Source organism: Andrena cerasifolii, chromosome 3, assembly GCF_050908995.1.
Source record: "Andrena cerasifolii isolate SP2316 chromosome 3, iyAndCera1_principal, whole genome shotgun sequence".
NCBI classification, from domain to species: Eukaryota; Metazoa; Arthropoda; class Insecta; order Hymenoptera; family Andrenidae; genus Andrena; species Andrena cerasifolii.
Genome location: NC_135120.1, coordinates 8,234,962 through 8,259,414, shown reverse-complemented (window position 1 = coordinate 8,259,414; position 24,453 = coordinate 8,234,962). Strand labels below are relative to the sequence as shown.

Here is a 24,453-nt window from a genome sequence, read left to right as displayed (position 1 = left end):
GCACGGGGTACACACACGGTGCGGGTAGACACATTCGTATAGCAGGACTAGAGGGACTCGCTCCGGCTGGAAAAGGGACCGAGGGTTGGCTGGTCTATGTAAGAGATCGTTCGTGGAGAAGGGATCGTCGTCGGCCGCTGGAGCAGCACAGAAGGGGAAGGGATTGCACGTTGGCCCGTAGAGGGGAGCAGGGCTCGCGAGCGTAGAGACAGAGGGACTGCGACAGAGAAGGGGGTACCGCGAAAGGTAGAGAGAGAAAGTGGCGGCGCGCGAAAGAGAGGGAAGAGAGGCCTGCTAGGCTCGCCTTCGTCAGCTGCCGCGCGGCGCGCTAGTTTCGGCTTGCCGCTCCGACGTGACGGACGCTCTTTCCCAGTGGTCGCCGGCTTCCACGTGGAGGCGACCTTCCCCCGGTTGTGTTGCTAGTTTCTCTTTGTTTTGATCGCGTGTGATCGGGTGCGCGTCTCTCGACGTACAGTGGCAAGAAAATTCGGTGTGACAGTGTATACGCGGCCGTATTAAATATGTATTTCTCCTCGTCGTGTTGTTTTCGTTTCGTTCCGCGAATGAATGCACTTGGGTGAGTTCAGTGGCACGGAGGCACGCCAGGGAAACGCGTGTTGGCGGTAACCCTCGAACACGGTGTTCGGTTGGAAATCCACAGCTACCTCCACACTTTTGGATTACCTGAATCTAAAGCACGGACGCCGGGGCTTTTTCGAGCAGCAGGGGAGACGGGAGCGGAGCTCGACGTTAGAAAAGGTGCGTGGTCTTCTTTCACACTCACACAAGTGTCTCGACGCCAGGCTCCTTCGAGCGTGGAAACGGCCGGGGACTGTCGCGTATACCCGCGTCGCTTCCTTGCACGATTTACGAACATATTCAGTTCGACTTCAAGCAGCACAAGTTGTAGCTAAGTTGTATTTCTTTGCTTCGTCTTAAACGTTTCTTTCGTGCTCGTCTTATCGACCGGAACGTTCGATCGCGTGCACAGCACAAAATGGCGTCGTCGATCAGCGATCCGGCGGTTTGACGACGCGCCAAAGGAAGACTCCGATTTTCAAATCGCTCGAACCGAGCTCTCCGTCCCAGTCACATGTGCGAGTTTCTTATCGCGTGCATTTCTTTACCTCGCTGCAATAGAGGAACCGTTATCACCGAGGGAGAGGTTCGATATTTGAATTGCCCGAGCAACTGTTTTCCTTGTATCACCGGGCAAACTCGAGTGACCAATCAGGTGGATTGATGCATGTGTCATCGACTGAATTCGTTCGCCTGAAAACATGGGCTCTGCCCAACCTCGCGTCGCGGGAATGTGAATCGGAGCCGTGTACGGCGCGGAGCGTATTATTTCTATCTTGAAATCAAGCGATTAGTTTATTATTCCGACAGAAAACTCCCCCGCCGCGTCGCGGTGCAGATGTTGCCTAGGGATTCTGGGAATTTTTGATCTAAAGGGACACCTGACCCACCCGTTTGTTTGGCTGTTTAACTTCGACGAGCCTTAGCGGTGTCTGTTTTCGCCGAGAGTGCATCGCTCGCCTCGCAGTGTCAACAAACTTGCCTTTCGTTCGTTTCTCGTTTCCTGGCTTCGCGGTGTCGCAACTCGCAGGCAAAGAAAAGCCGTTTCAGTATTATTCGATCTTTCGTTGGCCATGTCTTTCGGAGCAATTTCATTTCTGTAAATATCTAAATTAGCACAAATAGTATTTCCTAAAAATACAGGCTCGAGCCTACAGTTTTCAAGCACACTGCGTTCGAATAAAGTTCGAAGGAATTTTAAATAAATTTTAGCGGAACGTCCATGAGGGTTACACTGTTATTTCAAGAAGCTTGTTGCCTTATCGTTGGGAATATTATTTTTCTGTTGAAAGGTAGAGGGCGTAGACGATGGAAGGGAGGGGAAATGATAGATGCGATATTTATTCGCATTAAATTAACGCGACGAGGCTATCGCGAGAGTTAACGAGCGTGTTCCTTTCCACGGACGCTGAAATCCTTCGGGGCCCCGCTCTATTATGTCCGGGACGAGTTTCTTAGTTCCAAAACCAGTTCCCGAAATGTTTTTTCCACCGTGGAAACGTAGGTCGCCCGGTGGAAGAGGCATCGGAATCCGTCAGGCGACGGGCGAACTTCTCTTTCCGACCCGAGACGCGAGGTTAAAGTGGATAGACCGAAGCCGATTGAAAGAATGCCGTTTTTCATTGCCCTTTAACCCGAGGACCGCAGAAAGGGGATGCTGGGGGATAATTCGTGTCGCGCGCACATTTGCATCGTCGATTCGTTCAGTACATATTTTAATACCAGTGGTTTGCAACACTGCCATTTCGGTGTATTCCGAATTCACGTGCAAATGCGTCGCCGGAGCAATTGCAAAATGTTATTCCAGCGGATATTTACACGATTCTCCGTGCAGAGCGTGTGCGGCGGTCCGCTGAAACTGGGTCATCTCAATATTGTCATTGTAATCTGGTTGGCATTGATAAGGTAGACCGACGTTTTCGTGATCTCTTTCGTGAATTAAGATCGCAACCTTTTCGCTGCAATGAAATTATGTGGGACGAAGATAAATCACAACCTCTGGCAGATTGATATAGTCCCCTCTGCCTCCTCGCTCATCCTTTAACGCGAACATTACTTGTTGCTCTTCGCGCGATCCGCATTTTGTTTCATCCCCGTGCTATTCAGTTACATGATGAATAGTTGATAGCTCCAAATCTCATTGGAAGAGTGTGCACGAGAAATCCCCCCTGTTTGCGCACCGCTTCACAATGCAACAGCAAACGAAATTGTTCAAACATCATATTTCAAAACGAAATGATTTATGTAACGCGCGGGCCACTATAACGGCTTCTGCAAAAAGGTTCGCGTATTTATTGAAAAATGGCTAAAACATAACTTTCGGAATACATGAAAAAAAACAGTAAAATATTCATTAGGAGTCTACCTTAAATTACGTAAAGCTTTTGGGAGGGGGGGAGGTCGCGAATTTCTTACAAGGGAGGGGGGAGTCAGGTAGTGTCTTACGTAACGTTCTTTAATCTAATTTTCAATAAATACAAATTCTACCATTAATGTTCCAGAAAAGTAGTTTTAGTTTAAATTTCCCAAAAGGGAGTTGAATGAATTATACAAACCTTTAAAAGAATTTTAATAACTGAGAAAATTAAATGTAGAAAATATTACGTAAGAAGGGGGTTGCGAAATCTTACGAATTCTTATACTGGGGGAGAGAGGGGGTAAGAAATCGCGAAAATTACCCTTGCGTAATTTAAGGACGGCCTCTTACTTATACACATCGGTTAGCTGTACATTTTCCTGTGGCGTTTCGCTTTTCATGGTTGCTCGGTCGATTCCCTTGCGTGCGCCTAAGGGACCACCCCGAATTTGTCCACCGATAAGATTAACGTACTAAAAGCGTGCGATCAGTCGCCGCGGTATTTCTCACAGTCCCCGTCGAACTATTACCGAGCAGCCATTCGCAGTACGCTGTTAAAGGCTATGCGCGCGTAGTTTCCGCGGGTGCTTTGACCCCTTGTCTTAGACCGCATGTTAACGAGGCTTCGTTAATTACACCTTGCGAGATTACGACAGGGACAGGTGGCCAACGATTATCCATTATCCGTCCTAGAAACGTCGCTCGAACCAATACCACCAAGCACCGTAGATAAGTACCGATTGATCCACTCCGTTGATGAAACCAGTGTGACCTGGCTGTACCACCTGCCCCCGAATCCCCTCGAAGGAAAGCAAAAAATGGGAAGGAGGAATCCGAAAGGAGGAGTTCCTAAGGCACGATTACCTACTTCGAAAATTTTTCGAAGAATCCCTTTCTTCTGGTGCTCGGAACCTGTTCTCCGGCCAAACTCCCTCCTCGAGCGGCGGAGGAGGGAAAGAGAAAGTGAGGCGATTGAATTTCAGCAGTTAAAGCCCAGGGAAAAGCATTAGACTCGTAAAATCGCCGGTGTCTACGGCGCGGGTACCGTAAACTCGAGCACGGCAATAAATACGCCGGTAAAAGGTTGCTCGTCGCATAAAGGAGACAACGATGGGTCAGCTAATACTGCGGAGCAGCTGCCGCGTCTTCGGCTCGGGCCTCTGGAGAGCACGGCTCCCCGTCACAAAGGCTAATTTCACCGTGGAACGAGGACCGAAGTGGCGATAGCTTTCCTGCTCCTACGCGACTCCATTCTTTCCATCTTAATCCGAAGATGGCGATTTTTATTGAGGCGGTAGATTCCTCGAAGAGGGTAATAGGAGTATCGGCTATCGTCGTTATCGTTGCCATGTTTTCGCGTCGTCCCCGTCCCCCCTTTTCGTTACGCATTCAGTGGACACTTCAGGGCCCCGACGCGATACTTTCAGAGAGATACTTGCAGCTTAGCCGCGTCTCTTTTTTATTTACTGTCTCCGCGGGTATTCGCCGGGCGAAGTTCTAAATCAGAGCCGTGGCTCGCGCACACGTACGGAACACGCAGCTAGAATGTCACCGGCGTTTTAAACGCTTGTAAGACCCCGGTGCAATCTGAAGTAAACTCGCCTCCACTCGTATCGTAACCAGAGCATGAAAAAGGCGAGGACCAAGCAGCACGTGCAGCCGCGAAATATTTCTTTGCAAATACACGCTGGACGCGCGTAGAGCAGCGAGATAAATGCCCGACGTACGTGAGCCCTGACCTAGCGATCAGTTCCTCAAATTGCTCCGACGTCCATTGAATGTCCTTTAACGAGATTTCCCTTCACATTTCACGAGCTTTCACAGTCGGACGATTTGGATCGCGCTGCCTCGCATTTGTTGCGGAACGTGCTTCATTCGAATTAATAGGGAAGGATGGCGACCATTTCCTGGCGCTGATCGTTATGTATTTTACGTGGAATGAAGTGGAGGAATAGAGGCGCTCAGGGAAGTAACGCAACTCGTTCTTTCCATTGTTTTCTAGTTGTTTAGAAAGGGACAATAAATACTTGGCATTGTGCTGTACTGACTTATCGCGAGCGAGAAGAATGCCGGAAATGAAATGTCCCTTGGTATAATATCGCAGGTTTTAATAGCGCGGCGAGAAACGTGGAAGCTCACGATACGCAATATGACGATTATGTGCATGGTTTCGCTGGAAGAAAGTCTTCGCCATTCTCGTTAGCCATCTCGTAAAGCATCCTGCATTAGCAGGAACCTTTGCCATTGCTATGACCTGTTACAGTTGCGTTTTTATAAAGCCAGCCGTAATATTTGCTTTCATTGTCCGCTGACGTATGATTCCACGAATCAGATATCTGCGGTCTCGGAGAACGGCTGGAAAATCATCGTACTCGCGTGTACCAAATTAGTCTTCCCTCAGCAGCCTCATTAAAAAATTTGAATTGGCGCGGTGGCTTCCTTTTTGTTTTGAAAGTATCCTCTGCGGAGAATCGAGTCTCCCTCGACCGAGGATATATCCTGGACTGTATAATATTCGCTTTTGCAACCGGTATTAAGTTTTTCATACAAATTTCAGAAGCCCTTTGACGGCGAGCATTTTTTTTTTTAAGAATCCATCGAAAATCAGAGGAGGAAAAGCTGGCCGATACATGAAATCATTTTCTGCCGCATCCTTCTCGCAAGATATCCGTACAAATTGAGACACTAGATGGGATATTTTGTATCAAACATGCATTTCGCGAGCTCCCACACGCATTATGTCGCGCAAAGCTACGCTGTTCCAAGCTCTTCAAGCATATTGTAACGCGAAGTGTATATTTCTCTACGAGATGCATCCACGGCGCAGACAAATAGATCCGTTCCTGTCGCAACTATTAATTTGTAGCAACGATTCCACGTGAATTTTCATTCTCGTCTCTGGCAAACTCGCAGTGCCATTAACAACGGATTAAGAATTCCTCTTATGCAAAGTACCGCTGATTGTTTTATACATTTTAATTAACTTCCGCGTTATTCATAGGACTGTATAGGTACGCGTCATGTAACGGTGCAATTAATTGTGATACACCGTAAATCGTGGAGAATCGCTGCCACGTTAATTGAATGTTTATTACGTAAATATTAATGGAAGCACGCATCAGGCATCGAACGAGTTGGCAATATTCGTGACTGCGACTGATATACATAAATGCAGCCAATTTTCTTAAATTAATACCGTTGATGACTTTGCTTACGACAGGCGTTCTCGCGTTTTTTTTCTTCGCCTCTCCCTCGTTCCTCGCAACTGAGCGTAACAACAGTCACAAAGCCGGCTGGTGTATCATTTAGTCTGCCAACTAATTCCCCAGCTCCCCGGAGAAAGCACGCCTTGCTAAGGGTATTTTGTAAAAGTAAGTTCAGATAAATGTTGAAGTACTTAAAGTAATCCGAGCTTCTCGCGCGGCTTTGCGATTATTAAGCAAAGTCCCCTGGATGTGCGACGAAACGAGCGCAAATGGGAATGCGCTAGAGCCCTGGGCGGATTAATAACGTGGAAATTACGTGGACCTGCCTCGCCGTCTCTCTCCTCCCATTATCTGTCCCTCTCCTTCTTTGCTTATCTTCCTCCGACTCGCATCTTCCCTCGACCTCTAGTTTCTCCCTTTCCCTCTTGGCGTTCTCCTTACCCGCTCGCAACAAAATCAGATCGCTGAAAATTGGCCCGCAACGAGCGCGAACAGAACAGAGAGGGAGGGTAGCGCGCCATGGATGGACCAATTGAGTTCCATGGTAGAGGCGACGGTAATCACGCCGTAAAAAGAAAAGGAAGAAGGGAAATAATAGCTCGACCAGTTTCGCGTTGACTGCCCTATTACCCGGTACCTACTCGTGAGATCGCTTTTACTTGGTAACGAACAGAAAGCCTGCTTTCCTCTCCCGTCCCGTATCTGACAATCGCCGCCACGGTGAATATTTTAAACGCGCTGCCCCGCAAATACCGCCGGTTTCGTGTCTATTCAACCATCCTTATTGTCATTCCAGCGGTACGCACAGCCGAGTAGAAATTCGCGTGCTTTCGAGGTCGCTAATCTTTCGTGGTCGACTTACGTGCAAGCGTCTTTAGGTTTCCGTTGCTTTTGGTGGTAGTTGTTGCTCCTCAATTCACGAGGCAATTCATTTCCACCTAACAACAACACCTATTCTGTTCCCCTTTACAGTAGAATATTCCAACGTTTCGTATGACCTTTCCACGATTCCTGTTTCCTCCTACAATTTGTTAGGCCGCGTACAGACTTGAGCGCGAATGAGGCAAGCCGAGGCAGAATGCGCATGCCTCGGGTTGGACAAATTGAGATTTTTTTGTTCTGTGCGCCCTGCACGAGGCAAGCTAAGGCAAAGTGAGGAAACTTTGGATATACTTTCGAATGACCCCAGTGACCGAAGGACACGAGGTTTGAGACAGGTAGGGAGGGGTGTGGACCCTAAATCTAAAATTGTAGCTTCGGGTATTTATTAGTTTCCGAAATATTAATAAAAAATCATTATTCAAGTTTTAGAGACTTCCAATTGTTTTTTTTTCAATTTAGCTTTTTGGATAAATGAGTCTTAAATGTGTTATTTTAACTCCATTTTTTTCCTGCGTGTTTATAACAAACTTATAAACATACATGTACACGCGTTTGAGAAAACATTAATCCTAACATTATTAAATAATTAATTTTCCACTGAGTACACATTTGGGGCAAAGTGACTGGGGTAAACTGAGCTGCAAAGAAAAGATGCGCGAGTGATATCTAAATTTATTTACATATTATAAGTACGTATTTTATTAAAAATTATGTATGTATTTGTTTTATTTATAATATGTCAGACTGTTCATATAAACAAAGTTCCTTTAAAAACACATTTTCAGAAGAAAATGAGTTTAGGTTAGTAACACAAAGTACAAAGTTACAAAGTACAAATTATTAACATTAAACTTGTATTAATGAAATATATTTAAAAAAATAGTTTAAATAGTTTAAAAGTTCTAATAAAGTTGATTTTATAATTATATCCTTCATTAAAACACGTATTTCATTTCTGCTCACCACATATATGGGGTAAAGTGGTCGATGTTGCATTTTCTTTCAAGTTGAATTTTAATATACTTTAAGTTTATTTTAAGTATTGATATTCGTCATTTATCCATAGTAATGTTCAAATTATATTATAAATCTATTTCCACACATTTTTATTGAAAGGGAAAAATTTTATTCGACTTCAAACATTTTTCGTCTCACTTTGCCCCGATCTCCCCTATAGAAGAAGGCTCCGTCTTGCGTTTGCCGCATGCCTCGGAACGACACCCGCATTGAGCACGAATTAATTTTTTTCGGCCGATAGCGTGCGGCGAACAGCAGAGATGGTCAAAAAATTATTTGAAATAAGAATTTCGTACACAAATTTTTATTTCAAATAATTTTCTATCCATCTCTGGCGAACGGCTTCGAGCAATTCACCGACGTGCAACAGTTGCATACGCATTCTGCCTCCGCTTGACTCATTCGCGTTCGTGCTGAAGTCTGTACGCGGCCTTAGAAAGTACAGAGGGGCGCATAGCTCCGATCATCCCGCAACAGGTAAAACGGATTAATAAGCCCAGAAATGTTCTGGTAACGGTGATCAACGATAGGATAGGAGTGGCAAGCAAGTGCTTTACGGTTCATTATCCGACTGATCCAGCGTGGACGGATTCGCAGTTTGCCGTCCACGCTGGGCCCCGTCTTCCGAAGCCGTCGGGGCAGCGAGACAGAGTCGTTGACCGACATGCTAAGAAGCCCACGCGTATTCTGCACGCATAGCTAACCCTATGGTAACCCACGTAACCTCGTTCCGAAGTACGAACGAGGAAACGAACGTAAGAACGTTTGAATGAACGAATACGGCTGCGTGCCGCAGTGGCGTCTAGTTTCTGCCCGGCGTGACAGGAAATCGTCGGTTTAAATTAGAAACAATAACCATCCTGACGAGTGGTTCGCCTCGGCGAGGCTTTGTTATGCACAGGGTGGGTCGAAATATGCGTTACGACCGAGGAGGAGGTGGTTCCGCGCCTTAAAATAAGTGGGAACGAGTCTATAAATGCTCCTCGCACGAAGCTTTCCTCGCCAGAGCGAGGAATTTGAAGATCAATTGGGGCGCCCGTGCACTTGACTGCGATTCGACGCATTCGATTATTTCCCCGCAGCTCGGCACAAGAAAAGCTACATTTCTACGTACTTCGAGAAGTTGAATCTCCTCTGCGGTGCTCCACGTATTCCGAGGCACTCTATACTATTCACTTCCACACCGATGGAAAGCGCGGCAGAGGATTATAGTGCACAGCTGCAGCCACGGTAATAAACTTCCCCTCTAATTCGGTACACACTTGGGATATCACTAATCCCTGGTACCTTCGGTCGTTTTTATACCAGAAGATCGTCTTACGTAAACGAACCGCACCGCGGTGCCGGAACATCGGCGTTCTTTAGTAAAACAGTTGCACAATGCTCGCCACTTTGCAATCCCATTTTTACCATGCTTTCGTGATGGACGAAGAGTCGCCCTATCGCTTACAATCGTTCGTAATTCGCTCGGCGGAACGTCTTTTGCAGCAAATTTCAATACGTAATAGACTCCAGGCGGAAGAAATGAGGATGAGATAAGCCGAAGCTCGATCAAAGATAAGCCAAAAATGTGGAGTACAGTTTATTCGTAGGGCGGTTGGTGTTTGAGAAAAGTGAGCTTGAACGCGCGGCAATGGATAAAGCATCGGGAATGAAGCGTGGACGGTTATCAGCGATGGTTCGTTCGGAGACAGTTCTAAACCTGCATGAACGAACGTAAACCGTAATCTTTGCGCGACCTCGTCGCAGTCCCACGACCGCGTACGTCAAAATATTCTGGAGAAATCGGCGTGGCTTGCTCAGGTGAAATCCGCTTTATCGGTTTCTTTGAACCACTCTCGTCGTGTCCGCTTTTGTTTGTCGAGGCAGCTCGCGAATTTTATCGCCGGCCATAAAGCGCCGGTATAAAACCGAAAGGGTATGGGTGTAACGATACTAAGAGTGGGAAAGAAGGAAAGGCCGTGTGCTCTCGCTACTCTGCTCTCGCGCTCACGCGTGTACGCGCTAGTACACGCGAGGCTGTTGTCGCTGGATAGGCGCGGATACGCGCGTGCACGGGCTGAGAACAGGCGCCGCCGTCAGATTTGGCGGCATTGTTCCCCAGTAGTCGAGTTACATGTTTCGCGAAGAAGTTTGGCGTTATTTCTGGAATACACGCGATTCATGTCCCGCGCTGGAGTAGCACGCGTGATACCGCCTCGCGTGTGCTCCTTGCAGCAACTTGCACGTACGCAGACAGCCCCGTGCAAGCTGCGGAATCACTCTCGCGCCAGCGGTGAAACTTCGCCGGGATCCTCGTTTACGTAATTACGTTATCGTGAAATTAATTGGGAACGCTCGGGGGGAAAGGGAAGTATTCGGGTTATTTTTACGTAATCTCGGAAGTTCCGTTGGGTCTTCAGCGCTTCGTGTGCAATGAAACTCGGAATTTCTTTCCTAACAGCAGTTGCATTTCGTTCGAGTTGTGTATACACACGGTCAGCCCTTTTGCCTTGTTGTTATTTTAGTAAATTGCGCATCCATACTGGTCTCCGTAACGATTCAAGTGTTCAAAATTTACCCCTCAAGTAGGGTAAACTCGGGTAAGTTCGTGGTACAGGTTACTCCGTGGTACTTTTTCATTTATCTGTAACTCTAAATTGTCTGACTGAATTTAGATGGTACAAACACTAACAGAAAGCGTTGATCTTCTAGTTTATGGTGTAGTAAAATAATTAGGCAATTGAAGTTAGTGTGATAGAGGGAGAGAGCATTTTGTTCCAGCAGCGCATTATTCGTGAAATTTTTCGTGCTATATGAAATGTCATTTAAGAAGGAACCTGCGGACCGACGAGTTTAGACCGCTTCTGCGCAGGTTGACGCTCATTGGTGCCGGGAGAAGCCACTATTGGCTGTACCCCCCACCAACGGGTTTTCGGAGCCAATGAGCTCATTCTACATGCGCGAAACGGGTTCCTTTTTAAATGACAGGGAGATTAGTTGTGGACGATCGCTTGTTTATGTATTGTATGTGCTTTAGATGATAAATGGAAAGTTCAAACTGCAGGTAAGTGACACTTTAACAAGTCTTACTCTTGAAATTAACATACAATAAGGCATCAGTGTTATTTTTTTTTTCGTGTGCCTGAAACTGCGTTTCTAATTGCTTTGTTTGAGAAATTTTTATGGCCAATATCAGAAACAATGTTTCCTTACGTCTCAGACATCTAACGATCATGAAACGATTGATTATGCACAAAATAACAATAATGTAAAATAATGTAAAATAATATAAAAAAAGTAGCTGAAGGCCATATCACGGGCTAGCGAGAACTATCACGGAATAACCAGAGTATGACATGACAACTTAATTTAGTATATATTCAATGAAATATACTTAGTAAATTTCTGTTAACCTATTATTTGTTTCTCTGATGTCTGACCTATGATTAAAGCCTAGACTCGCTTTCAGAATATGTAACTATTAGCAGTTAATAGACAAATTCTAAAACTATCACGGACTTACCCGAATTTACCCTACTGATACGCGAAAATAACTCTGTGCGTTGTACTACTGCAAGCCTATCCACGCGATCTTATTTCATAATGCTCGCGAAGCTGAATTATTTTACTGTTGCACTATCAATAACGATTCTTTGAAACGGCGCGGCGGTCGGCGCTCTTTGATGCCTACTCTCGACGTTGTCTGCCGCGAATCGATTTTTTTTGCAATATTCTTTAGTCTTATCAAAGATAACGAGTCTCGGTTTCCTCGCTAGGTGCCTTTATCTCCTGTACCTTCATTCCCTGTTCCTCCCCCTCGCCCGTCCTCTCTAGTTTTTCCTCACTACGTTACCCGTTTGATCTTGGGGGTTTTCTTATCGGCCATCGGAACGTCTCCACTTCGAAGTCCATCAATATCGTTCTAAGATGCTGCCCACTCCTCGCTCCTTGTCCCATTACCGCTTCTGCCCCTGAAACAATTTCTTTGATAATCTTTACACGGATCCCTCTATCTTCCGTTGGAGCAGAGAGGATGCTCCTGTGGCACCGGTAATTGGTTCGAGAGGAAAGGACTATTCACGATCGCTCACAGCACCAATTATTCATGTTCGTGCTGCCGTTCGATGGACATGATTAATGGTCCCGTACATTCCTGCGCGAGCCTTCGATTCCGCGTTTGTCCCGTGTCCTCGCGATGCCTCTGCCGAAAATTATTTCAAACCATTACCCAGTGGGTACCAGTTGCTTCCACTCGTTCCATTGCGGTAATAAAATTTCACATCTAAAGCATGCATACCCGAAAATATTCTCAACAATAAGGTTCAGAGCGTACAATGTACGGGGGGGGGAAGAAGAATCGCTCGGTCGGATTACCCGAGAGGGTTCTGAAGCTCACAGGAATGGGCAGGTACCAGAACCCTAACTCAGGAAGTGTAGGGTGTCTTTGTAGGAACTGTGACCCTAACTTAGCTAAGGCTCCTCGGCTACTTGAAGTATTAGGAGTCGGTTGGTTCACTGTACAGGACGTTCGTTGAATTCTGCACTTTAGATTCACCGGACACGCGTCTATCTGTAAACCATCCCCTATCCCTTAAGGTTCCATCGAAGCTCGAATCGTCCAGCTTCTTCAGCTGCGTTGCGAATTACGCGACGCCCCGTGCAATCTATCGCGGAAGCTCGCCCCACTGCCAGGTTTCGCCAATATACATATTGGTTGATATAGCGGCCTGCTCGAGCTCGAGGGCCCTCTAGTCGTGACAACGGCAACGTGGAATCCGACGGGCTGACCGTTCGCTTGTTCCGACTGCAATCTACCGTCATTACCGACATCACAGAGAGCTCGTTAGTCTCATTTATATTCACGTTGCTCGAGTACAACTTATGTTGCGAAGGAGACGAGGAAGCTGGCCTGGACTGTCCTGCCGTTGCTGCACAGAGAGCGGGGCGCCCCTTCTCCCTGCCGTCGCTCTCTAGAGCTGACAAAGTGCTCGGAGTTCCGGCCTTCCGTATGTTCTTCACGTTCCGTATAAACTTTCTACCCGGGTGGTAATGCTCCTTTTAACGAAACAACCTCGTTGCCGTTCCCTTTGTCGTTGGCATCTCCGGCTCGTCGAGATTGTTTCTCTGAAACGTCTTAATTGTACGAGCCGGGGCCCGTTTTACCCTCCCTCGAGCGCCGGTACCGCGGTGCTCCCTTGAAATTCGATTTCAGACGCGAGTGAAACGAGATGCCCCGCGACACCGTGGCTATCGCGCACGCGTCGCTACGCTCGCCTTGCACGTTTCCGAGCCGCACTCTAGCTTCGGTTATCCCGTAATCTTCCCACTTAGCTGCAGCCTCGCACGACTTCTTGCGCTTAATATTCATAACTAAACTGCACCGCGGACGCGCGTACGTATCGACGTTTTCGCGCGGACCGCGTCACGCAATTGGCAACGCGAAGTAGCAACCGAGGGTTTCACGCACGCACGACTTTGATTATTCCGCGTTCCAGGGTGTGCACATGTGGCAATCGCTCCGCCGTCCTCTTCGTTCCTCTCCGCTCGGATTTCCCCAGGGGCTGATGCAACTGTAATTGGTAGAACGTGCCTGGATACCGATTTCGGCGAACACTTTGGCGGCGTAATGTAAACATGGCGGAATTAGCAAGCCTGCGAAATTTCGCGACGATTTCGCGAATAGTTTGGATAGCCAGTGGCTGGCGTTCAAATTCGTCGACGAGACGAATATGTATGTATTTCGTAGGCGAGCTACCCGGGAGACGTCCCTTTGTCTCTCTCTCTCTCTCTCTTGCCGAGCACCCGTTGCCGCATGATTTCACGGCGCAGCCGTGCAAGCAATTTAATGGCTGCGGGAATCCGCGCGCGTGTAAAGCCGCGTATTCACCTGCGCATTCGCCCCGAATGTGCATTCGGCGCGCACCGATTTTTTGCCCGTTCGGAGCTCAGCGCGCATTCGGCGCGCATTCGGCGCGCGTTCGGGGTTGAGTGAAATTTGCGGCGTCCTTTTCATGGTATTGTTCGGACCCGAATGCGCGCTTTGATGGACCGCCAACAAGCGGATCGGCCCGAATGCGCGCCGCGCCCCGAACACGCGCCGAACACCGGACGAGCAAAAAATCGGTGCGCGCCGAATGCACATTCGGGGCGAATGCGCAGGTGAATACGCGGCTTAACGCAGCGATACAATTTAGCGCGACGAGGCTCTCGTTTGTTCCCGTCGCGGTAAGATTTCACGTTACGACGGTAGTTCGTCACTGTGTAGTCGACACACGAGCCGCGGGTGCCACCCTCGTAACTTTAGAGTTAGAGGAGCGCAGACTTACGACCCCTAAACGAGGGTGCTCCTCGTACGTTCCTTTATTGTCCCCGAAATGTGCCGGACCTCGCAGAGCCCGTGTTTATCACCCGTGCACCCTTCTCGGAACGACGTATCTTGTTAAGGGGGCCCGACCCCCGGGGACGATGATTCATTCCTGCATCCCCTGCCTCGCGCAAAAGGAGGGTAGTAGCGTGAGTATGCAGCCCCGGCAGCTCGGCCCCCGGTACGCGACATAACGAAAGGAAATTGCCATCGAGATCTCCCTTCGGTACCTTGCAGTTGATTTCTACGCTGTTGACCTCCTTTTTTCGGCTTTCCTCGTAGCGAAATTCACGAAAATGTTGCGCACGGTGCAGAGGCCAGAAGAAGAATAGCTGGATCGAGTCGCTGGGCCAGATTGCTTCGCTAATTGAGCTATCTAGGTTGCAGGCAGATCCTTTCTCTTTGAGCCTGAATAACGGCCGGATTAAACTCGATGCCACGAGTCGAACTTTTTATACCGAATTCATTGTTTCGATTCGGCCGGAGCATGAACCGGTGTGTCGAACGTGTCATAGCTTTTACCTTTAATGAATACTGCTCGCGCGCTTTCTACCACGAATTCGTGAACGTTCTATGCAGAACTGCTGCCCGCTGGAGCGATTAGCTACGACGCTTAGATATTTCCGTCGCTCGTAATAGTTAGTAACAGCGAGCTCGCCGGTGAAGTAATAACTAATAACCCGAGGAGCAGAGATTGCAAAGGTACACCGTGAGACGTGGCATACGTCGCAGCAATGTGACTCTTCTGAATGGCGTATGGTTTCCGGTTTATATACTTTGCGGTTGCTGAACCGCCTCGTGGCCTGCGCCTCTCGTTCCCTCGTTTCGCCCTGCTTCCCCGCCCTTACGCATGCACATCGCGTTACACTATGCAGCGTTTGTCCGGCTTTGTCCAACGGCCGCGACAAAGGCTCGTTTTGTTCGAGCCAGCCCCCTGGCCCCCGCCTCGTACGACGACTTTATTATAATACGCTCGCGCGCATTCCTTTCCCTGCTTTTCGCTGCTTTTCACTGCTTTCGGGACGCGACAGATGCGCGTTCACGGCAGCGTCTGCGAGGAATAAAGCCGGGCGCACCGTGGCACTCGTCAAAGATTTATGTCGGCGATGTTGCACCCGCTGTTTCGGAGATCTCCGGGGAGGACGAGGTCGGCGCGCTTCGTCAGGAGATACTGCTTGATCCACGAGCTAATCGCGAGTTTACGTTAGGATTTCTCTGGGAAATGGGTCGAATTCGAGGGACAGTCTCGGGAGTAATGGCACGTGGACTTCAAACACGATTGAATATTGACGAGATGGCCTTTGGGCATAGAATAGCTCGGGTGCTTCTTTGAGAGGGACTACGTCGTATTTCATCGGCAGCTGATAACCGACAGGCCATTTACCAGCACACTTAGCTTCAACTGGTTCGGCATCGTTAATCAGCGCGGGGTATCTCTCCTCTGAAATATATACGTTATTAAACCCCTTCCTAGATACAAATAATCGGCCAGTTTCTCATTAAAACGACCACGTATATCTTAGCGGAGTGCACGAGGGCATGAATGGAAGTTGGTGAGCAACTGTGTTGACACGAGCAGATTAGAAATTGAAGGAAGCTGCTTCTCGGAGAGCCGCGATCGTAATTCTGTATGGCCACGGGCATTAATATCGAAAGATACCTGAGTTTCGCGCATCCATCTTCGGTGCCAATGGATTTACAAAATTGCCAGGGACTTTACGGATTTCACCGTGACATATACTCGCGGAAATTGCCCGTTACCTTCCAGCAGCAAATGCACGAGATAAAGAACGGTGTATATCATTTTTCTCCGACACTTGAACGGTCGGGGCTATCCTCCGGGAAGATCGAAAATATCTGAAACAGTGGCTGAGAGGGAATTGGCTGTGTGCCAGGTAGGAGCCCGGAAACGCAGTTAAATTAATTGATATCGACGTGCCAGAAATTCGCGAGGATGGCGCCGTTGCTTCCGATTTAGCCGTGCCTCTTCGAGCTCTTCTCTTTGCATAGAAATACCGAATTGGACGGGTTGTTTGGTAACGAGTAGCTCCAGCCCTCTGACATCTCCGGCAAAGAATTAAGAGCAAAGTTGCTCGATCTCTCCTTAATTCAATTAAATGGAAACAGGGCCGCTCAAACAATTGAATTGATCAAATTTTCAAGCAAGCGCCATCCACTTCGCCGACGAATCCCCTTTCGGGCTCGTTTATCACAGTTCGCGTCTGCAATCTGTCGACGAAAACGATCCGCGATCAATACACCGCGCGTCGATTCGAAGCTCAGACGCCAACGTGTTCAGCTGATAAACACATCTCAAGCGACTCTTATCGTTGATCGCCCGTGTTTCTCTCTTTTATTAGCTATTGTGTATATTACCGTGCATGCTTCATTAGCTAATCGCGGCCGACGTTTCTTCGAAGCGATACCAGGCTCGTCCGCGCCGTATCGGGTTCCTCTTATCACTCGGCGTTCTGTTACTCTTTCTGATCCTCTCATAACGCGGACTAATTTTACGTCTCGCGTTCGAAGCGGCACAAAGACGATAGGAAGAAACCCGGCGAGTCCCGACCGTGCACTTTCGTGCAAATCCGCGTACGATTTCGCGCAGGCTGCATGACTTTGACTTTTAAGCACCGTGCGCGGAGATTGTTTCGCCATTGCACTTTGCCGTTTTATCTTCGCCTTCGTGTCGGCCATTCCGTGCTCGGGGCACGCCTATTCGCGGGTGACTCGTAAATTTTATTCGCAAGATCTCGACCCCCGATGTGCCTTTCGTCCCCTATCGCGACCGAAAATCCGAAACTTCTAATGATTTGATAAAGCCGCCGCGCGGCGGATCTCGGGCGCTCTTGAATGCCACTTAGAAAAAGCTACGAAATAATCGTTGCACGAGATTTACGCGGCCGCCGTCTGCGAAGTTGTTCCGTGTAGGTGCAGCACACAGAGCAAAGAGGGAGACCGCCTCGCTCGTGTTCTGCATTTCTCAGATTTTGTCGCGCAACGGGTTCCAGGGAAGGTCTTTGATAAGAGTATATCGTGCGCCAGTACCTAGGCTGTATCATTTCACAGAGGGCTGCCTCTTCTCTCACCGAATCCGAGCAGACGGTCTCCCGGGTGCTGTGCACGGTATGTATGCGCCGCCCAAGGTATCGGGTTTCGATGGTCACGGCGGGACTTAATAGAGGAATATTACTATTGTCGCGCAATGCCCCGGCGTTAATGACCCGTGCGCGTCTTCCTCGCATCTGGACAACGTCCTTCTCGTAAAGCGTGCCGGTGCCGATGATAAGAACGTCAGGTGTGTAAATCGCGGTTAATTACCGTGCCTGGATAACGCGCCTCGAGATGACTGTCCGATACTATGACATAATGGGGACTAACGGTGGTCCGTGGTTTATGGTTATAGCGAGAATGATATGAAATTACAAATTCCCTGGTGCTTCGAAATGGTTTCTAACGGAGCGCGGTAAGTTCTCGCTTGAACCAGATTCCACGGACGGGTTCCTTTTCATCGAATTAATTGAGCAGGTGCCTATTCGCGACAATGGTTTGGCTGCGCCGTAATAGATCAAGCTACTGATGCGAATTGAAGGTCCTCTTTGCAGCGCGCGTTGCTGTTTTATGGAGAAATCAGTCATTCCAGGCGGATGTACCGGCGGCGTATTTACAAAGGAAATGCGCGTGGCGGTCGAATGGCGATTAATATTAACGCTCGACCGTGGCACGAGTCGGTGGCCGAATTTGGCGAAATTACGGTTTTGCTATCGGTGTCTTGCGTCCCTTTTCCGCTGTTGGCACCAGCGCGCCACGGTTCACTGATTTGCTGTTTGCTAATTTAAGCAATTTTGGTTTTAAATTCGAACGACATGCGCGCGTGCGCGTAATTAGCAAATGTTTACCCAAAGAATCATCGCGCCTGTGCAATGTACTATTTATTATTCCTATAAAATGTGCAATTGTGTGGCAATTCGAGGACATAATTATCGATAACCTACCTCGGCGCGACTGTCGAGGAGCAGCGAATAAGCCTCTCGCAAGGAGAGGTTCCCAGGTGTCCGCCTCCGATTGCTTTGAATTTTGGATACGTTTTAGAGGACCGAAAAATAAGATATACGTGTTCTTATAGTGGTCCGTTTTCATATTTAGGGGCGAAACCACCCCTCAAAGTTCATACGAATAGTTGGTGTCCGCCACCGATTGCTTTGAATTTTGGATATGTTTTAGAGGACCGAAAAATAAGAAATACGTGTTTTTTTTTATAGCGGTCCGTTTTCATATTTGGGGGTGACACCAACCCCCAAAGTTATAAGATTTTCAGGTGTTCATTTCCGATTGCTTTGGTTTTTGGATATGTTTTAGAGGACCGAAAAATAAGAAATACGTGTCTTTTTATTTCGACCCATTCTAATATTTAGGGGCGAAACCACCCCTCAAAGTTCATAAGAATAGTTGGCGTCCGCCTCTGATTGCTTTGAATTTTGGATATGTTTTAGAGGACCAAAAAATAAGATATACCTACGTGTTTTTATTTCGACTGGTTTTAATATTTAGGGGGCGAAACCACCCCTCAAAGTTATATGGGTGGTTTCGCCCCGAAATATGAAAACAGGCCAAAATAAAAAGACACGTGTTTCTTATTTTTCGGTCCTCTAAAACACATCCAAAATTCAAAGCAATCGGAGGCGGGCACCAACTATTCTTATGAACTTTTAGGTGTGGTTTCATTCCCTAAAAATGAAAACGGGCCGCTATAAAAGAACACGTATATCTTATTTTTCGGTCCTATAACCCATATCCAAAATTGAAAGCAATCTGAGGCAGACACCTGGGAACCTCTCCTTGTCAGTCGTTCGCCAAGACCACCGTTGGCAGTTCACATAATTTCTATGGCGAGTGAAGGGAGCGTCAGCGACGGAACATTGGAGTTTAGCGCAGGAACGTCGAAGATCCTCGGTGGCCACTTTAGTTGGCGCTCGCAACTTATGTCATAATGAAGGGATTCGCTTCCATTTGTTCAGCGACAAAGCTCAACTACGGAGCGGCTACGAGTGTGCTGCAAGCTTCCCGTGCACTTGGAGCGAACTCTGTCCAAATATGACTTCACGGGCCAAAGTCGGCGAACGACCACTTCATTAAGAAATTCTGCGTGGGCAGTTCCGAATACGAGCGGCGCGGCTCGTAACAGGGCTCGGAGTAGGAGTAGCTGGAGCGGAACTAACTAATATTTCATGAAATACGGAACGGAAGTCCTGAATGTAATCTTCAGAATCGCTGTTATCCACTTGACGGAGGTGGAGTAACATAGTGCACGATATCATCTATGCTTAATCCGAAACACCTCTAATTACGAAGAAATCCCTTCGTTTGATACCATCAATGACACGGGGGATGTTTCTATGAATCGATTAAAATGGAACATCCTGTACTCCGTTCGTATCTCGCTAACAAGACTCTTCCCCCGTTCAAAAGCGCCTCGCATACTTACGCGAGAAATTAGTCTAGCGGAGGCTTGAAAAAGCTTCTGGAGAGGAGCGGGACGGAGAATTGTTAGCTGGCCAGACACCGATTTAATGTCTGGTTGAACTACTACGGTCTCATTAAGCCTCGCCGTACGTATTCTCTTGGTCTACGGCAGATAAGGGAACAGGAAAAGGAGACGGAAAAACGTTTCTTGGGAAAGTGCGCGCAACTGCCGCGTACTTTCGTTCCTCGAGAGCAGGAAACAGAGAGATAGTAATCGCCGTCGTCGTTTCCCGCGATCCTCGTCCCCGTCCTCCTCCCTTAACGACGGAAAACACTCGATGCTGTTCCAGGAGATTCATTCCGAGGTGTTCTTCGCCCTCTTAATAATACCTGCCCGCTGTGTTACCCCGGGGTAAATAAAAATTTCGCCTTCGGGCAGCCAGTGAACCTCTGTAATCGTACTTGCAAGAAAATTAATACCGTTTAAGTAGATAAGATTTGCGACGCGCGCGGAATTCCTTGGGGCGTGCGAGTCCGCAATTACTTCGTGCATAATTAAACGCCGCTTGGAGTTGCAATACTTTTCCCGGCGATGATTTCAAACTGGTCTGCACTTTGTTCAGCTTGTCTGACCGAATGGACGGAACGAATTGCGCTACTAGAAATATACTAAACCAAGCTGTGTGAAGTTTGAATCGAAGAACATTTGACGTAGCAAAGGGGGGCGATAAAAAGCTAAGAATGGCCCTGCACGGTCTTAGAATACTGCATTCATAGAAATTTCAGTGTGCACGCGTTTCCTGAAGTTACCCGCCGATTTCACTGGAGAGATTGCAGAAGGGGAGTAAGAATCAAGGAAATCGATTACCACTATAATCCTTGGGGTGGAAACATGTCAGTGTCTGCTGTCGATGTGGTGGCTTGCGAGCAATCCTATGCATATTGATCTAAGGAATTATGGAGACACCGCGAGTACAAACATCCTGATTACGGCTCGATTACTTATGCGTTTTATCGCATGACGCGATAAATATATATCGGCCACAACTTGGTCTTGATAATGTAGAAATGCGCTCGTTCGTCGGCGTCGCTGCATTATAAGGATGGTAACAAAGTGGGGAACACTTTTTCTGTTTGGGAAGAATTAAAAATCGCGGGAAAACAGGGGGTCGTTTTCGCGAGAAAGAAATTAGACGACACGCTTTTTCCCTCCTCGCCCGTTATTCCTCGTGAGTTCCGTAGCGCGCGTTTAAATTAAGTGTGAGAGGGCTGGTTTGTGCGAGCGCGATGTATCCTTCGTGTGTTGGAGGGACCCTGGTTTGGGTTAGTTATATTACATATTAAAGCGGGGAAATTATGTTGCTGGTTGGTACCGCGAACGAAATTTACAGGCCACGGTTTGTTTTCGCGTCTTCTTTCCGTATCTTTTTCTACCGTCGCACAGTGGTACGTCCTGTACGAGAACCTGGCCAAAAGTGGAGAAATTTTTTTTCCTGATTTTTACAGATCTATGTATTGCATTTCATTCGTGACTTATGAAAGCACGATTCTTCACTAATACCAATTTTTATTGTACAATCCTCTTAGGGATATGTGATCTCAAATTTGCTAGTGTTATGATCTGCAACTTTTAGACCAGAATTGAAAGTAAATTTTACATTTAATGTCAAACTATAATCCGTTTTTTTTCTGCGCTGGTAGCTATCTGATATGCTGTAAGTTAATATATATTCTGTTTTTATGAATTTATTTCACTTTTTACAGCTTTGATAGAGGAGAATACATGACCTATATATTTTTTCACTTCTCCTAACGAAATAGTTATGTATCAAGCGAGAGCAAGCGGCAATGTTACCTAAGTATAAAAATGTAAAATGTATTCTGCTTCATATTTATTAATTATTTAATCAATTAATTAATTATTTAATAATGCACGTGCCATAGGGAAGGCTGACCAAAAGTAATATTTTTAAATCTAAGATAGATTGTTGGAATAAATTGCAATACTATGACTCTAAAATGATAATAATGTACTTTTTTAATGTTAAATATTGAATATAAAAATAATGGTAAATAACTATAAGTATAATAATTTAAAATACATGAAGACATCGCAAGGAGAAGAATATTATATTTAAGAGTATAATGATCTTCTCCTTGTGATATCTTCATGTATTTTAAATTTTTATACTTATAGTTAATTATCATTATTTTTATATTCAATATTTAACATTACAGAAGTACATCATTATCATTATACAGTCATAGTATTGCAAATTATTCCAACAATTTATCTTAGATTCAAAAATATTACTTTTGGCCAGCATTACCTGGAAACATGCCACTGTGCGTCGGTTCCAAAGCGAACCTCTATTTTGAAAATCCCTCCCTCTACCCTTTCTACAAATTTTCCGCGTATTTGCGTCGATACGCTTTCTTCCCTATTCCCTCGTGTCGCTATGTAGTTGAGGCTCAAACTTGAAAGTCGATAGTTCATTGCGAGGCTCAACGACGTTCCAATTTTCACTCTCCCTCACTTGTTCGTGTTTTAAAATATACTCTCTGGAATCGGTTCGATAGAACGAATAGCGGCAAAGCGACAGCACGCGCAAATGTCTTTCGCCGCTTATTGACAACGAACGAAATTGCCAGAATGCCTGTCGCGTCGTTCTTGATTAAGTCGGATCCTCGAGCGTCGGGGATACGTCGAGCTGGTCATTGTTCTTGCGAAAACCCGGATAATCCGTGCGCTCAAAACGATGCCCAATTATCGAACCAATTACCTAACCAGATTCCGTGTTCCAGTTGTTTCCCTTCATGAAAGATACAGAATCGGCTGCGCGGTGATAGCGGGCGTTAATTAAACGAGAGAGGCCGAGGGCCGCCGCGCGAATTCGGTTGCGAATCCACCGACAAATTCCCATGGAAACAGCGCCAGCGGCGTCGATCGTTTGATACTAACAACGTCCCTCTGACCCCGATGTACAAATGCTTCGCAAACTGTGACGCGTGTGTGGATACTTACCCCGGAGTTACCGCGACCGAGCGAGTAATAGAAGGAGCTAACTAATCTATCAGCGATGCTTGTTAACCGAGTCTATCTGCAAATCAAAATTGTGCGTTGTCTTTCGCTATCAGGAGTGGCCCATCCGTTGAAGTATTAAAAGAAATATCAGCGTTGACGATCGTGCGTATGCGAGCACACGCAGAGAACGTCCCACCGCTGTTCGCAGGTGGAATGCAGACGAACTCGTACTTAGGTGGATATCTGGCCGTGCTGGTAGTTAAGTAGGCTGCTGCGACACGGCGTGACCCACGTGTATTACGTATGTGGTGGCAGCGTGCAGTATCCCGATATTCTTCTCCGTGGGCAACCCCCGTGTAACGTGCGCATGCACGCTCCGCCGGGTCGCCGATATAATAGAGGCTGACGTGAACGGATCTCCAGGGGTTCTCTGACCTTCCCCTTCGTAGGGTCACATGACGAGCCTCGGCAACCGTGTTCTTCTAAGCTTTATATCGTGCACTGCCGTCGTTCTCCTATGACCTCGTTGGGAACATTATCAGAGCGTGTGCTGTTCTGCATTCGTTGCATTCGCTTTTTGCCCGCGTACTTTCCTCGCTCGCGCGCGACCCAGCACTGCCGAGCGTGCGGCTGCCTTAACGGTCCAGTTGAGAGCTTCACGGGTGTTTAGACTCCACGACAAATATTTGAGCTGGACCCAGCTTTGATTTATCCAGGACTCCGCCAGGACGTAACACGAAACCCCCTCGACCCATCTCGTCCGCGCCGGGCCGGGCTCTCTCGCATAGACCTACCTATTTGAATTCGTTCCGATCCGCCTACGGACTCGCTTGCAGCCACCCTCGATCCGTTTCGGATCCCTTTAGGTTCGCCAGCGTCGACCTCGCAACCGTTGAGGAGGGTCAAGAGAGATTGGGACGAGCGAAGGGGAGAAATGGAGAGGAGTCGAGCATCCTACGCGATGATTATTTGTAAACCTCCCATTGATCGGTTCCATTGCTCGGAAAAACATTATTTCTTCCAACTACTTTTGAACATTTGAGTGGGGTAATTGATGGAAAGGTTGTCGGGCAGTCTATCCTCCATCTAGCTTTCCTAATATCTGTGTCAAGAACACCATCTGCTCTAATAGTAAGTTCCTCGAGTAAGACGATAAGTTATTCCCACTCGTAGAGCTCAGCATTAAAGTCTTCTCGAGTCTGCTTATCACGGGACATAGAGGATCTCGGCGTACCTAGCGCTACATAAATTGATTCATTTCCGTCTATTCAAGGCATGACTCGTACACGCGTCCCTCGGCAGACCCCGAATCAAGCTAAGCGCACGATTAAGTCTTGAAGTCTCGTGACACGTGATTTCTCTACACAGCGGCAACTCTTCAATAGAGGCGCCTGGGTTCATAATCTAATGGCGTGTAACGCACTGTGCTCTTGACATTCACAAGCGGCGCCGTTTCAGCTGTAGCCACGAACCTTGCAGTTACCTTTGCCAAGTGTAGTACATAATTCTATCTCGTCACAGACCACTTGCTCTACATGTCATCTTAATGCTCCGCAATAACTATTCCAACTAGCTTGCT

The 24,453-nt window shown here is 47.3% G+C and overlaps 1 protein-coding gene across 4 annotated transcripts in view; it reads left to right on the top strand.

Moving 5' to 3' along the window:
* The first annotated feature begins 328 nt into the window (after nt 1–328).
* Kug (FAT atypical cadherin kugelei) overlaps nt 329–24,453 on the top strand; it is a 508,387-nt gene continuing 484,262 nt past the window's right edge. For all 4 annotated transcript variants that reach the window (XM_076808466.1, XM_076808465.1, XM_076808464.1 and 1 more), the window contains exon 1: nt 329–759. The gene's annotated coding sequence lies outside the window, so the exon portion shown is untranslated. The remainder of the gene's footprint in view (nt 760–24,453) is intronic.